At 34.0% G+C, this 14,660-nt stretch overlaps 1 long non-coding RNA gene across 2 annotated transcripts in view; it reads left to right on the top strand.

The window, feature by feature from the left end:
- Positions 1-9,735, top strand: part of LOC119052753 (uncharacterized) — a 30,091-nt gene extending 20,356 nt beyond the window's left edge. Inside the window, exon 5 of one of the 2 annotated variants that reach the window (XR_008391461.1) lies at positions 3,470-9,735. This is a non-coding gene — a long non-coding RNA (uncharacterized LOC119052753). The remainder of the gene's footprint in view (positions 1-3,469) is intronic. The other variant, XR_008391462.1, reaches the window with a different exon arrangement.
- The last annotated feature ends 4,925 nt before the right edge of the window (positions 9,736-14,660 follow it).

A 14,660-nucleotide genomic window follows, 5' to 3' on the forward strand; every position in this document is an offset into this window, starting at 1 on the left:
ATTTTAAAATAATGAATTCTTTGTTATAATGGAAAGAATTTTTAATACAAATATTGGGATTTATATAAATTATTCATGTAAGAAGAATGTATTAGTCAAAACACGATAGCATGATATTAGCTTCTATTAGATGTGAATAAAGAAAGCAGAAAACATGGCGTCCATCTTTAAAATTTTCGTGGTCAACACTGCCATACACTATGACTCTAATGTCCTTCTCTGAACCAGTAATGCCTAGGTAACATCTGGCTGAAACATGGCTGTTTCAGGCAACAGAGAAGCGGTATAGCTAATTCTTCAGAATTACTGCAAAGAGCTCTTAAAGTTAATTGAACACATACTTAGGAAGCTTTACAGTGTACAAAATACTGTGCCATATTTTATTCATGAGGAATCAAAGAATGTGAGTAGATTTAAGTTGGTTTCTGTCCTAAAGGGGAGAGCCAATAAGTATACAAAACTTCACAATATAAGCAAACAAGAGATAACTGTTCTGTGGGAAGCATTAACACAATGCAGATATTCAGAAAAGAGAGAGGCTGCAAAACATGATGAAAACCTGAGTCAGAAGTCTCCTGGAAGAAGGCTGTGGCATTTGTGCAGTACGTTGACGGATGAGACTATTTTTATGGACAAGGATGGGAGAAGAGCTGCGGAAAAGGAACATTCTAGATGGAATAGTCAAAGAAACATAGGCAGAAAAAAATAGAGTTTATTTGGGAAATAACTACTTTGGCTGTAAATTAGTACATGTTATGCAAGATGCAGATAAAGGTCATGAATGACAAATAAAATAGTTTATATTTAATCCTCTTAGTAATGGGGAGCCAATGGGTTTTATGACTATAAAGATGATGTATTTAGAGTTGTGCATTAGGGAGATTAATCTGTAGTAAGAGACAAAATTAAAGTAGAGAGAATCTGAAAATCATTTAAGTGACAATTATGATAGTTCAGCTGAGAGATAATGAGAGAGGGGATAATGGGAATGGAACAGAAGAGACCAATTCAAGAGATTAGGGAAGTCACCAGTGGGATTTAGTGGGTACTTGCAGGTAGACGGCAAAAGGAATTGAGGGGATAAACGTGATATGGTTTTAAGCTTGGGAGACTAAGAAAATTAAATCATTTAAAAATGATAAATTCTATAGGATATAATGGAACTGTTTTTGAAATTCTATTTGGAACTTGGTTTCAAACATATTTAAGTTATTATGCAACTAAAAATGCAGAACCACACACAGGAAAAAGGTCAAAACTGGTGATATAGCTTGCATGAATCTGTGTGGTTAATCTAATTTAAGTAACTGGTACATTGTAAGAGTCAATGAACTCACTGAAGGAGACACAGTGAACATTACTCCTTATGTGGAAGAGATGAGAAGAGAAGGTGTGTAAGAAGACAGGAAGAGCTGTCATTGTTGGAGGAGAATCACCAGACCAGCATCAATAAATCAAGAACATTTTTATTCTTTAAAAAATGTGGCATCATAAGATTATTTTAGATTGTGTTGTGAATTTTCTTTAATTTCAGAAGGGACTTTTGAAAATATTTATCCCCATCCTAGTATAAGTATAACTCATTAAAATAATAAGATAATGACTCTAGGTAAGTAATCTTAAAACACTCTTCTGCTATTGAGAGAACTTTGGTACATATTTTATAAGGAATCTCACTAAACTAATACATTTTTCACTCATGTATTTGACAAATATTTGTTAAGCATGAAGGACACTTAATCTGAAATTGTTTCTGTCTGAATAAATAGGACTAAAGGCTATTAACAGGAGAAAAATACTAGGTCACTGATTCTTTGATGCAAAGGTGTTTGTGCTTTATTAGCAAGGGAAGTAATTAACTTACAGCCATTAAACCTTACATAGGGTGGCACACACACATCACTAATGTGAATTCTTAACTCACAGTGGTGAACAAATGCCATAAATAGCCAGAGGGGATTTTCCTCCTAATTCTCTCCTTTTTTTATATAGTCACTGTTAACTACTCACTTCTTCAAATTGTCTCACTCATTAATTCAATATTGATTCAATAAATATTTACCTAGAGTCTATGATGTGGAAGCATCTTTCTAGGTCTTGCAAATCTACTGCTGAACAGAATAGACAAAAATACATGTCTTCATGCAATTATATTACAGTGAGAATTTATACTAATTAAAGTTCATCAGGATTTTTAGAAATTGTGTTTAAATGTTCATATTGCATTATATCATTATATTGTCATACTATTTGCTAATATTATACATTTACATACTTGTGTCCTAGATGGTGGCTGTTCTTGAGGACAGTACAGTTATGTGCTCCATGGAAATGAGTCAAGTACCCGTTGTGGCTATTTTCCAGTAAAGAGCAACTGAAAATCTGCTTGTCTCTACCTTCCTTCCTACTATAAAATTATTACCATTATTTTGAATAACATTCTCTTGTTTTCTGACAAAGTTAGAATTATCATAAATATATTATTTTTGAAAGTAAGAGTTATATACTGATCATAATATCAGAAATGTATAAAATAAATCTAATAATAGATAAGGAATAAAAGAATTGGAAAACCTCAATTTTTCAAGGCTTTATACAATAACTGATCTAAATATCAATCATCAATGGCTGGTAAAACTACTAGGTAAATTATTGATTGCAATTTTATGATGGATAAAGATGAAGCTTTTGATCAGTCTTAATATCACTAAGGGTAGGAAAAATAAGACATTATGTGTCTCTGATATGATAAAATAAAAATCACACATAGCCACTTATGTGTTTTTACTAAATAAAATACAATGAAATGAAACCTGAATATCTGGGTCTAATCGAGCTTAAAAATTTAACCATTACATACAGAAAGTAAGTTTAGACATATATGCTAAATTATTCTGCAAAATATAAATCAGTCGAAGATAATGTGAGAAATTCTAAGAACAAATGACGTGATTTAAAAGTAATGAACTTGAGAAAAGTAGTTAAAGATAGAAGAAAGAGGGAAAGTGTAATGGATTAAAAGAAATTTAAGAAATCGTTCAAATGGGAGTGTGGGACTTATTTGGATTTAGATTCAAGTAAATCAACTATAAAAAAAGATATTTTTGACATACCTGGGAAGGTTTGAACATGGACTGGGTTTTGGCTGATGAAAAATAATTATTGCTAGTTCTTTTAGGTATGGTAATGGCACTGTGTTTATATTCTTTAAAAATTCCTCTTTGTTAGACATATTAAAGTATTTATAGAAGAAATAATATAATTTCTACAATTTGATTTAAAGTATCCTAGCAGTAAAAGAAAAATAACAAGAGGTGAGAAATAGATGGTCTTCAAAAGGTGTATGATTATGAAGATTGAAACTTCATTCTTAGACTTTATTTTAAAACCTTTCTATTATAAAAAGAGAGTTGTATATGTACATTGTAATCAAAATTTTATTTTAATCTTTGTAATTCTTTTTTTTCAGGTTGGTGTTATGAAGTCCCCATTGGTGTTATTCTTGGAAACAGGACCATGGTATCAAATAGGGCTTTTGAAAAGCACATTCCTTTTAGCCTCATGACTGGCAGCTGATGAAAATGGAGAAAAAAGGTTTCAAAATAACAAACAATATGATATGTTGGATTAAAAAGAAATTGGAGAGATGAAATATCCTAAGGCAGATGTTCATATTACATTATATTCAAGGATTTCTAAAAAACTGCCTCCTCCTTTTCAAATTCTTGATTATACGCTTTATATTTACTTAACTACCTTTCCTGAAACTGATAGTCTATTTGGTGATGTGTGGACTCTCTAAACCACTTTTAAAATGTCAGTACACCATTAGTCAGAATAAGGTGACCTTTCCCAGAACAAATATTTCTGTGTACATCTCAGCTAATGTTGGCTAAAGTACATGAGAACAAGAGTGGTAATAAGATTTATCATACTGAGACACTGAGTAATAGAAGTTCTTCTGTAAATTAACAACCATGGTTGATATTATTTGTGCATTTGTGTGCACGTCAGAAAAAAGACAACTCATCTACTATAGCACATTTTTTGGACTCTAAGACATACCCCCCCAAGTTTGGGAGGAATAATAGTTGTTAATGCTGCTGTTGAGTTCTGTTTACATTTACATTGGTGAAATATTATGTTATTTATCTTATTAAATATGTAACCACACTTTTTGCTTCAAAATATTTTTCTATTTTCCTCCTCTAAAACCTGGCTGTGTCTTACAGTCTGAAAAATATGGTAGTTAGTGCTCCCTCATTCCCGATAAGGCCACTTGCTCTTTAGCCTGCTATACATCATTAAACTAGCTTCTGGCAGATAATAGTAGAAGCTAAGGACTTCTGTCCTCATGGTAATGACAGTGAAGGTCCCATATGTCTCATCTTCTGAATAAATTAATTCAGAGCTTGAAAGGCCCGAATGTTTACCATTACCATGTAGCTACTAATATCATTAGTCTTTCATACATACATACCTGAATCATTAACTTATACATATCTAACATTTTTATACTAGTTTTATCTATTTTTAGAATGGGTTCACATGCACATATTTTATATTTAAATAATCCCAATTAATTTCTATTTTAATAGTTCATTTATATTGCATTTTCCCATTACCGTTTACTCCTCTTTTAACCTCATCCAACTCGACCTGCCCCCCTTCACTCCCCACAATCACCAACTGTTGTCCAAGTCTGTGAGTTCTTTTCCTTGTTTTCTTTTTCCCTCCAGCCCCACACCCTCTCAGGGCTGTCAGCCTGCTTGCTATCTATATGTCTGTCTTCATTTTGTTCAATTTGTTCATTAGATGCCACATATGAGTGAAATCAGAATTTTTTTCTAGTAAGCCCTGTTTTATTCCTTTCAACAGAAAAATTGGTATGTAAATATGGAGGCTTTAAGTCAGTTTATCTTTATTGTATGTAAATATGTACATATGAATAAGATGAAAGAACATGATAATCTTTTTATTCAATCTGACAACTTCAGTTTATCTTTCAGTAAACAAAACTATGATGATAGTTACACAGACAAGAATGTGCTTGGAAACACATGTTCAGCATATCTTGGTTATCTTCTCTGTGCAAACCTTTGACTTAATTGATCTTGAAGATGCAAAGATGTTTCAGACCCAGAGCTTTCCCTTAGCTCAAAATTAGTAGAAGAGCCAAGAAAATGAAAAAATGTATCACCCAGAGCTTTTTCTTAGTTCATAATTTAATAAAAGAACAAAGGTATCTTAAACTAACTCAGATGCTAGGTAGAAAGTGAATCAACCAACAAATGCTTCAAAAGGTGTATGATCAGAAACAAAGGTCTGATCTCTCTCTCTCTTTCTCTGCCTTCCTCTCTCTATAAAAATCAATAAATTAAAAAATTAATTTAAAAAGAATGACCTGCTTTAAAAACACTAATAACTATTTATAGTGTCAGATGAGTACTAGACTTACTGAGGTAAACACTTCATAGATTATATAAATGTCTAATTACTATGTTGTAAACCTGAAACTAATATAATATTGAGTGTCAACTGTAACTGAATTTTTTTTTATAAAAAGGAGGGGAATTCTGACCCATGCATGGATGAAGCTCCAGGACATTGTGTTCAGGGGAATAAGCCATAAAGCATACAACTCCACTTAGATGAGGTACCTAGAGTGATCACACTGGTAGAGACAGGAAGTAGAATGGTGGTCCCCAGGAGCTGGAGGGGAGCGGTGGGAAATGGGGTGTTGTTTAATGGATATGGAGTTTCTTTTTTCCAGGATGAACAGAGTCCTAGAGATGGATGATGGTAATGATTGCACAATGTGAACGTACTCAATACCACTAAACTGTGTGATTTTTAAATAATGGATAAGATTTTAAGAAAAAGGAAAAAAACAAAGTGGTGTAAGTTCAGAGGAAGGAGGAAATCTCAGCTGATCAAAAAATATGCTTATCTCATTAGGCAATGAAAGTAATGGAAACTCCCTGTGCGATAAAGCTGAAGACTGTATGCCAGGATCAGAGTGAAGGAGGGTAACAAGGAACTGAAAAGGGATACCGGCTGGGACAGGACTGCAGGAAGCTTTGCGTGGCATGCCAAAGAATTTAGCCTGCCGGCGATCATGGTAAACATTGGAGAAGTTGAGGGTAAAGATGACGTGCATCTGTACTCAAGGAGAAGGAATAATTTAAGGCTTTTCAAAAACTCTTGTGTATCACAGATGCTAGTTTTGCTTTACTAAATAGGAGCGATGGCCTATATATTTGCATTTTTAAGAGAACCTTCAACCCCATTACCAGGTAACTCTGGTGCAGTTTATTTATTAAACTTTGAAGAAAATTATTGTGATATTCTGTCAGCCAGTCAAGTGATTTCATCTATTGTTTGACTAAAAGTTTTAATATTTTCTCTCTACCCTACATGCCCATGCAGGTTAGAGGTTCAGCACGCCATCTTTAGCTTCATCTTTCAAATGCTACCAGCCCCATAAGGAGATGGCACCACTGAGCATATGCACTCTGTGGTTGGCAACTCCAACAGACATATACGCAACTCACATCTATTTCTGGAGTTGTTGGATGTGGTAGAAAGGCTGGTGAAACAACAGGAGTCCCTAGACCTCAGTGGATATCTTGCTATTTACTCTGTGACGCCAAGGCTGAGCTTGAAGTTATTGGCAGTGTGCATGTAAATGAGAAATGTCTACCCTCTCTGCCTCAGGGTGACTTAGAAATTCATAAGAAATCTTGTTTGTCTAAAGCTCTTTGAAATAATCTACCAAGTGCTGTACAAATGTGAGACATGCTAATCCCTTTGGGTTAAACCATTAAATCTCCAGACAACTCTATTTAAATGCAAATATGTTGTATAAGAAGGCATAACATTAGCACATATATTAGAATTTTAGCTGTGCATTAGGGTACATGATTTTTTCACAAAAATCTGACACTGAAGAAATGGGGGATGTGGTCATTACATTTTAATGGCACTGGGGAGGAAGCTGGGGAAGAAGCAGAACTTCTACCTTCTTTGGGTCTCCTGGGCTTGAGAATTAAACTGATAGAAACAAACTCATAGATACAGAGAACAAACTGATGGTTGCCAGTTGTAAAGGAGGCTGGGTGCCAGGTGAAAAAGGTGAAAGGGATTAAGAAATACAAATGGCCAGTTATTAAAATATTATGGGAATATAAAGTACAGTGTAGGGAATATCATTAATAACATTGTAATAACTATACATGGTGTTAGGTATTAGGCTGATAGGAGTGATCAATTCATAAGATGTATAAATAGCTAATGACTATGGTGAATACCTGAAACTAATATAGCATTCTATGTCAACTGTAATTAAAAAATAAAAAAAAGATTGATAGGAGAAAAACACAGATTGTATTTAATATAAGTTTTATGTGCTATTGGAACCCTTATAAGGACATGAAGACCCACAAAAGTGGCAAGACCTAAATGCTTTTATACTATGTTGAACATAGAGACAAAGAGGTAGTAAAAAAGTAATTAAAATATAAGGGGAGACTGAAAACAGATGAGAGCATTTTAACATACTCTGTACAGCATTCTCAGCCTCAGGTCCTCACCTCTGGTGACAAGAATGTTTTCTTCTTCCTGGTGTAGGGAGGCCATTTTTCACATGGAAGACTTCTCTCCTGCTTCTAGGACAAAAAGGGAGAGGCAGAGCATTCTTCTTATACCTGCTTTTTTTTAAGTGCTCAAAATAATTTTTATGCCAATTGACACATTTTGAGTTGGCAGCCACTGCCACTGCTGAGAGCCATGAAAAAAGGAGGAAAAAGAGACTTGGAAAAAAATTCAGTGCATAGGTCTGAAAGTCAGACGTAGGAAACGTACTTAACATAAGGTCCAAAAATAGACCTGAAAGGTTCTGAAAGCCATATGCTTACTTTAGGCTATTGTCTATGCCTGGTCCTGATTCCTCCTCAGGGGAGAAAAGTACAAGACATGTATTTTTTTTCTTTTCCTAGAGGCAAAGAATGAAGGGAATAGTGTAGTAGTAGACATAGCTGAACAACCTATTGAAACTTCTTAGTGTATGTGTGTGTGTATATATATATATATATATATATATATATATATATATATATACCTCCAAAAGGACACCATGTGGATATACCAAACTATGTGGAACAGAAAACAGTATCCCTATTAGGTAGACGACACCATGGTATATATGAATGCTCTACTACCCTACATCCTCCTAGGGTCTTAATTAAGTTTAAACATCACCAGTAGGCAGAGGGAAGAATTGGAATCTGCTGTAATTCAGTTTCCACTTTCAACCTGTGCAATGTTACAGCCTCCCAATAAAGTGCTATGGGTTATGGCATTGTCAGAAAGAACCTGTGGCCGCCAGCTCACAGATGCTCAAAGGCATTAAGTCTCCAGAAAATGGAGAAAAGACAGAAGTCAAATCTGGCCCTGCAGTTTATTTGTACATGCTCAATTTCATCTTCTCCTCTAGTGAAAATGAAGTTGAAGAAAGACTCTTATGTGACTCTAGAAAATCAGAGCCTTGGACACTCCCAAGTGAATAGGGAAGGCAATGCCACAGTCTAAGGGAGGAGGCTACTCTGGTAAAGATGCATTTTTAATCCCTTAGCTAGCTGGGTACTTTAGACAGTCAACTGTGTTGACCCTTGGGGTTTGCATGTGCTTTTCAATTACAAAGAGACACTTTCATGTTCGGAATTCCCTGCCTTAAAAATTGCTACAGGCTCTCAAATCTCCTGTGCAGGTTAAGTTATCCAAATAAAGCCAGCTTCAGCCGAGAGGCATTAGAACTTCCACTTGCCATCTATAAAGACTGCTAAAGAGAACACGAGCTGTGAGAGGAGTACAAGAAAATCACAGGAAAAATATCTTGTTTCAATAACAAGTACCTACCTGAACTCTTACCCGATCACTGTTTCTCAAGGAAGAAGTGAGTTCCAAATATGGGTTTAATTTTGCACAAAGTCTATGCACTTGACTCCATATTCCTACCTGGCATTTGGCAGCAAGACACAAACCCATCTCCTTGGAATTTATTTTCTTTCTTTTAAACATTAATTAATTAATTAAAATTTTCTGAAAAGTAGAACATTCCTGTAACAGCAAATGCAAAGTGCCCAAAAGGGTGTAGAGAGGAAAAACAGGCTTCTGTCTCATTGTAACCTCCAGCCACTTGTTCAGTTTCTAAAAGTTATCATTGTTGGCAGTTTCAGAGGTAATCTCTATATACAAATATTTGTGGATTTTCTCTCATCTTTTCTCTTTACCCAAATAATTGTATATTATAGCAAGAAAGCAAAGGGCAAGAGTATCTATATCTATCTATCCCCTGTCTCTATATGGTAACCATGTTTGTCTTTTATGTCAGTTAGTTATACATTTCCCTGTTATTTTAAATAGCTGCATAGTGTTTGTTTCTGTGGATATAACATAATTTATTTAGCTGATCCCCTACTCATAGCCAGTTATGTTGTTATGAATCTCATGTTAAAACCATGAGTGTCTTTGTGACAGTATCATGTCACTCGTGTAAAAGGATACACCAGATAAATTCCTAGAAGTGGAATTTCTAAGAAAAAAACATGCACCTTCAATTTTTATATATATTACTGAGTTTTAATAGCCTCTAAGATTTCCTGTTTCCTGGTGTTATTGAAATTTTTGATATTGACAATGAGATACATGCATATTAGAATTTTAAAGTAGCTTTAATTTGCCTTCCTCCAAATATAGGTCAATATTAAATGTCTTTTTATATGCTTAAAAAGCCATTTATTTCTTTTCCATGAATGGTTTATTTTTAAACCTCTTCTTCTGCTGTCTTTTCGGTCGTGTTGTTTCTGCTGCCTTTTTCTTTCACATTAACTGTTAAATATGATGGGGTTTTTTCCCCAAGACTTTTGTCTTTTGTTCATTTTTAATCTGTGGTTGTTGTCTCCTGCCAAACAGATTTTTAACATTTTTATTGTATTGCCATGTTAATAACATTTTATGACTTGTAGATTTTGTGTTATATTTAGAAAGTACTTCTCAAGACCAAATTTATTTCTAAATTATCTAATATTATCTTTACTGCTATTATGCTTTTACCTTCTTTACTTATACATTTAACCTAGAATTAATTTTCCTACATAAGAACTTAGGAAGGAATCCATAAAATCTTTTTTGTGAAAGTATATCTAGTGCTCCTAACACCATTTGTTGAATGACTCACTTTTCTGTAATATGAAACGCCTCTTTCCTCATGGTCATTTTCTCTTATATATTTGGCTTTATGGCTAGACTCTAAAAAATGCATTCCATTACTTCATCAGTTTATTTATTTATTTTGTCCAGTAGCATCATGTTTTAGCAATTTTAACTTTGTAATGAATTTTAGTACTTGGTAAGTCAAATTCCTTCTTCGCTCTCTCCTCTTTCTCTTTCTCCTCCTCCTCTGATGTGCATGCTCTCTTTTTCCCCCAGAACATCCTTTGCATTCTTGCATTTTTTTTGCCAAATGAACTTCAAAACCAGCTTCTCATGTACCTAAATATTCTATTATTATGTTATTGATGCAATACTAAATTTTAGATAATGATTTATTTTCTATGGATTTTTAACAACTGAAAGAATAGTCTGGGGCATTAATACATGTTTTGACCACAATACACATATGACAAAGATTCACACAGACATCAGTAGAATCCTTTCTGGCTTCCCGTCTTCCCTAATTCCTTGACTAAACAATGAGTTCACATGTCCTTGTCATGATCTGGAGAAAATATGATGTGGAACACATTTCCTCTGAGAGGCTCCATGACACTTCCAATACAAAAACCATCACGAGAACCAGGACTAATGAGCCATATTTTGAGAAGACTCAGCAGAATTCATGCATATAGAAGGCAAACCATCTTTCTGTCTTCCTTTGATAATTGTCTATTCAGGTTTTTTGCCCATTTTTAATCAAACTAATTGTTTTCTTGCTACTGAGTTTTTTTGAGTTCCTAATATATTAGATATTAACTCCTTATTAGACATATGGTTTGCAAATATTTTCTCCCACCCTGTAGGTTGTCTTTAAACTCTGTTGATTGTTTCCTTTGTTGCACAGAAGTGTTTGCTCTGATGCAATTTTAATTCTCAATTTTTTAATTGTTGTTCAATTACAGTTGTCCCCAGTTCCCCCCATGACTCTCCCCTGCCCTACCCACCCCTACCTCCCACATTTACTGCTCCTTGGTTGTCTAGTGGTTAGGATTTGGCACTCTTTCATTTCTCTGTTTTTGATTTTGTTGCCTGTGCTTTTGGGATTATACCCCAAAATTCATTGCCCCAGTGAATATTAAGAAAACGTTTCCCTATGTTCCTGCCTAGTAGTTTTAAAGTTTGGGGTCTTATGTTTAAGTCTTTATCCATTTTTAAGTTAGTTTTGTATGTGACATAAGAGAAAGGTCCAATTTTATTCTTCTGTATGTGTATCTAATTTTCCCAACCCCATTTTTAAAATTTTATTTTAATTGCTCATTTTTTAAAAGACAGTTTTCTGTCTTTTACTCCCATCCCAGCCCACCCCCCCACAACCCTCCCCATGCCCCTCCCTCCCATTTCCACTCCCCTAGTTTTTGTCCATGTGTCCTTTATACCTGCTCCTGTAAATCCTTCCCCTTTTCCCCTGAAATTCCCTCTCCTCTCTCCTCTGGACACTGTCAGCCTGTTCTCTATTTCAGTGTCTTTGGTTATATTTTCCTTGTTTGTTTATTTTGTTGTTTAGGTTCCTGTTAAAGGTGAGATCATATGGTATTTGTCTTTCACCACCTGGCTTATTTCACTCAGCATAATGCTCTCCAGATCCATCCATGCTGTCACAAAGGGTAGGAGCTCCTTCTTTCTTTCTGCTTCATAGAATTCCATTGTGTAAATGTACCATAGTTTTTTTATCTACTTATTTACTGATGGGCACCTAGGTTGCTTTCAGCGCTTGGCTATTGTAAATTGTTTAAAGAGACTAGTTTCCTCATTTTATATTTCTGGCAATTTTATCATAGAGCAATTGACTATAAATGCATGGATTTATTTCTGGGTTCGTAATTCTGTTTCATTGATCTCTGTATAGTATCTGTTTTTTATGCCAATGCCAAACTCTTTTGATTACTAAAGCTTTTCAGTATATCTTGAAATCAGGTAGCATGCTACCTCCAAATTTGTTCCTTTGTTCAAGATTGCTTTTGACCATTCAGGGTCATGTGTCTTCCATGTGAATTTTAGGATTGTTTTTCCCTTGGCTATTGGAATTTTGATAAGGATCACATTAAATTTGTAGATTGCTTTGCATAGTATGGCCATTTTATCAGTATTAATTCTTCAAATTCATGAAGATAGAATATCTTTTCATTATTTGTATATTTTCTAATTCTTTACCAACGTTTTATAGTTTTCAGTGAGATGATCTTTGACCTCCTTGACTAAATTTATTGCTAAGTATTTAATTTTTTTCTTGAAGCTTTTGTAAGTTGGGTTGTTTGCTTATTTTTTTCCAGATAGTTTATTGCTAGTGTATAGAAATGCTACTAATTTTTGTATATGTATCTCTTCTGAAATTTTACTGAATTCATTTATTGGTTCCAACAGTTTTTCATGGATTCCTTAGGGTTTTCTATATATAAGATCATGTTATCTACTGACAAAAGTACTTTCATACCTTTTTCCGATTTACATAACAGTTTTTTCTTGCACAATTTTTCTGGCTAGTACTTTCAGTAGTGTGTTGAGTATAAGTGGCAAGAGAGGACATCCTTGCCTTGTTTTATCTGGAAAAGCTTCCAGCTTTTTACCGCCGAGTATGACGCCAGCTATGGGATTGTCATGTATGACATTTCTTACATTGAGGTATATTCCTCATAACTCAATTTTACTAAAAGGTTTTATCATGAAAAATGTTGCATGTTTTTAAATGCTAACTTCTGCACCTATTATGGCAATTATATGATTTTTTTCTTTATTGATGTGGCATGTCACATTAATTGATTTGTAGATATCAAACCATCCTTTCATCCCATGATAAATCCCACTTGATTATGATGTAAGATCCCTAATGTATTGTTGAATTCACTTTTATAATACACATTTTGTTGGATATATTTGCATCTAAGTTCATCAGGGATATTGGCCTATAATTTTCTTTTCTTATGCTGTCCTTGACTGGTTTTGGTATCAGAGTGATGCTGGCCTCATAAGATGAGTTTTGGAGTATTCTTTCCTCTTCAATTTTTGGAAGAGTTTGAGAAGGATTTCTGTTAATTTTTACTTAAATGGTAGATAGAATTCACCAATGAAGCAATCAGATCCTGAGGTTTTCTTTGCTGGGAGTCTTTCAATCAATGATTCAGTCTCCTTCCTTGTTATTGGTCTGTTTAGGTTTTGTATTTCTTCATGATTCAGACATATAAGTGGCCAAAAAGTACATGAAAACATGTTCAACATTATTAATCCTAAGTAAAATGCAAATCAAAACCACAATGAGATATTACCTCATACCTGTTAGAATGGTTATTATCAAAAGATAGAGGATAGTTGTTGACCAGAACATGGAGAAAATGAAACCCTTCTACATTGTTTGTAGGAATATAAAGCAGTATGGCTGTTATAGGAAACCACATGGAGATTCCTCAAAAATTGAAAAAAATACCTTAAAGAATTACCATATATATGATCCAGCAATCCCACTTCTGGGTATATATCCAAAGGACATGAAATCAACATATGAAATAAATACCACACTTCCATATTCATTGCAGCATTAGTTACAATAGCCAAGATATGGAATCATCCTAAAAGTCCATCTAAGATAAAGAAAATGTTATATATATTATATATTGTATATGTGTGTGTACATACATGCAATGGAATATTTCATCCTTAAAAAATAAAAAATCCTGTCATTTGTGAGAATATGAATGAACCTGCAGGGCACTATGCTAAGTAAAATAAGCAAGACACAGCAAGACAAATACTGCATGATCTCACTTATTCATTTATGTGAAATCTAAAGAATTCCAACTCATGGAGGCAGATCATAGAATGTCAGGGTGGCAGAGGTTTGTGTGTGGTGGTAGAAGGGTAACGGGAAGATGCTGGCCAGGGGACACAAGTTTTCAGCCAAGCAGGATGAATACGTTCTGCAGATCTAAAGTGTACCACGATGACTACAGTTAATAACATTGTGTTGTACACTTAAAAGTTGCTTAGACTGTAAATCTCTAATGTTCTTACCACAAACCAAAAAATTAAGTATGTGATGTGATGGAATTGTTAATTAACTTACTCATGCAATCATTTAACTATATATATATATATATATATATATATATATATATATATCAAAACATCACATTGTATGCTCTTAATACATATAATTTTTATTTGCCAGCTATTCCTTGATAAAGCTGTGGGAAATTTTCTTTAAAAAGAAAAAATATTTAAAAATATGCATGCAGTCTATTTGGAAAGACATATTAGGGAGATTTTAAAAGATGCTTTAAAGTTACTTTCTTCAATGTTATAACTTACTTTATAATTTTCTTAAAGTTCTATAATGTGTCATACATTAGCTTTATAGTGAGTACACTACATAAAATAATCCTCAATCAAAAAAA

The sequence above is a fragment of the Artibeus jamaicensis genome, unplaced genomic scaffold, assembly GCF_021234435.1.
Source record: "Artibeus jamaicensis isolate MK-2021 breed Jamaican fruit bat unplaced genomic scaffold, CSHL_Jam_final contig_373, whole genome shotgun sequence".
In the NCBI taxonomy this organism is placed as follows: domain Eukaryota; kingdom Metazoa; phylum Chordata; class Mammalia; order Chiroptera; family Phyllostomidae; genus Artibeus; species Artibeus jamaicensis.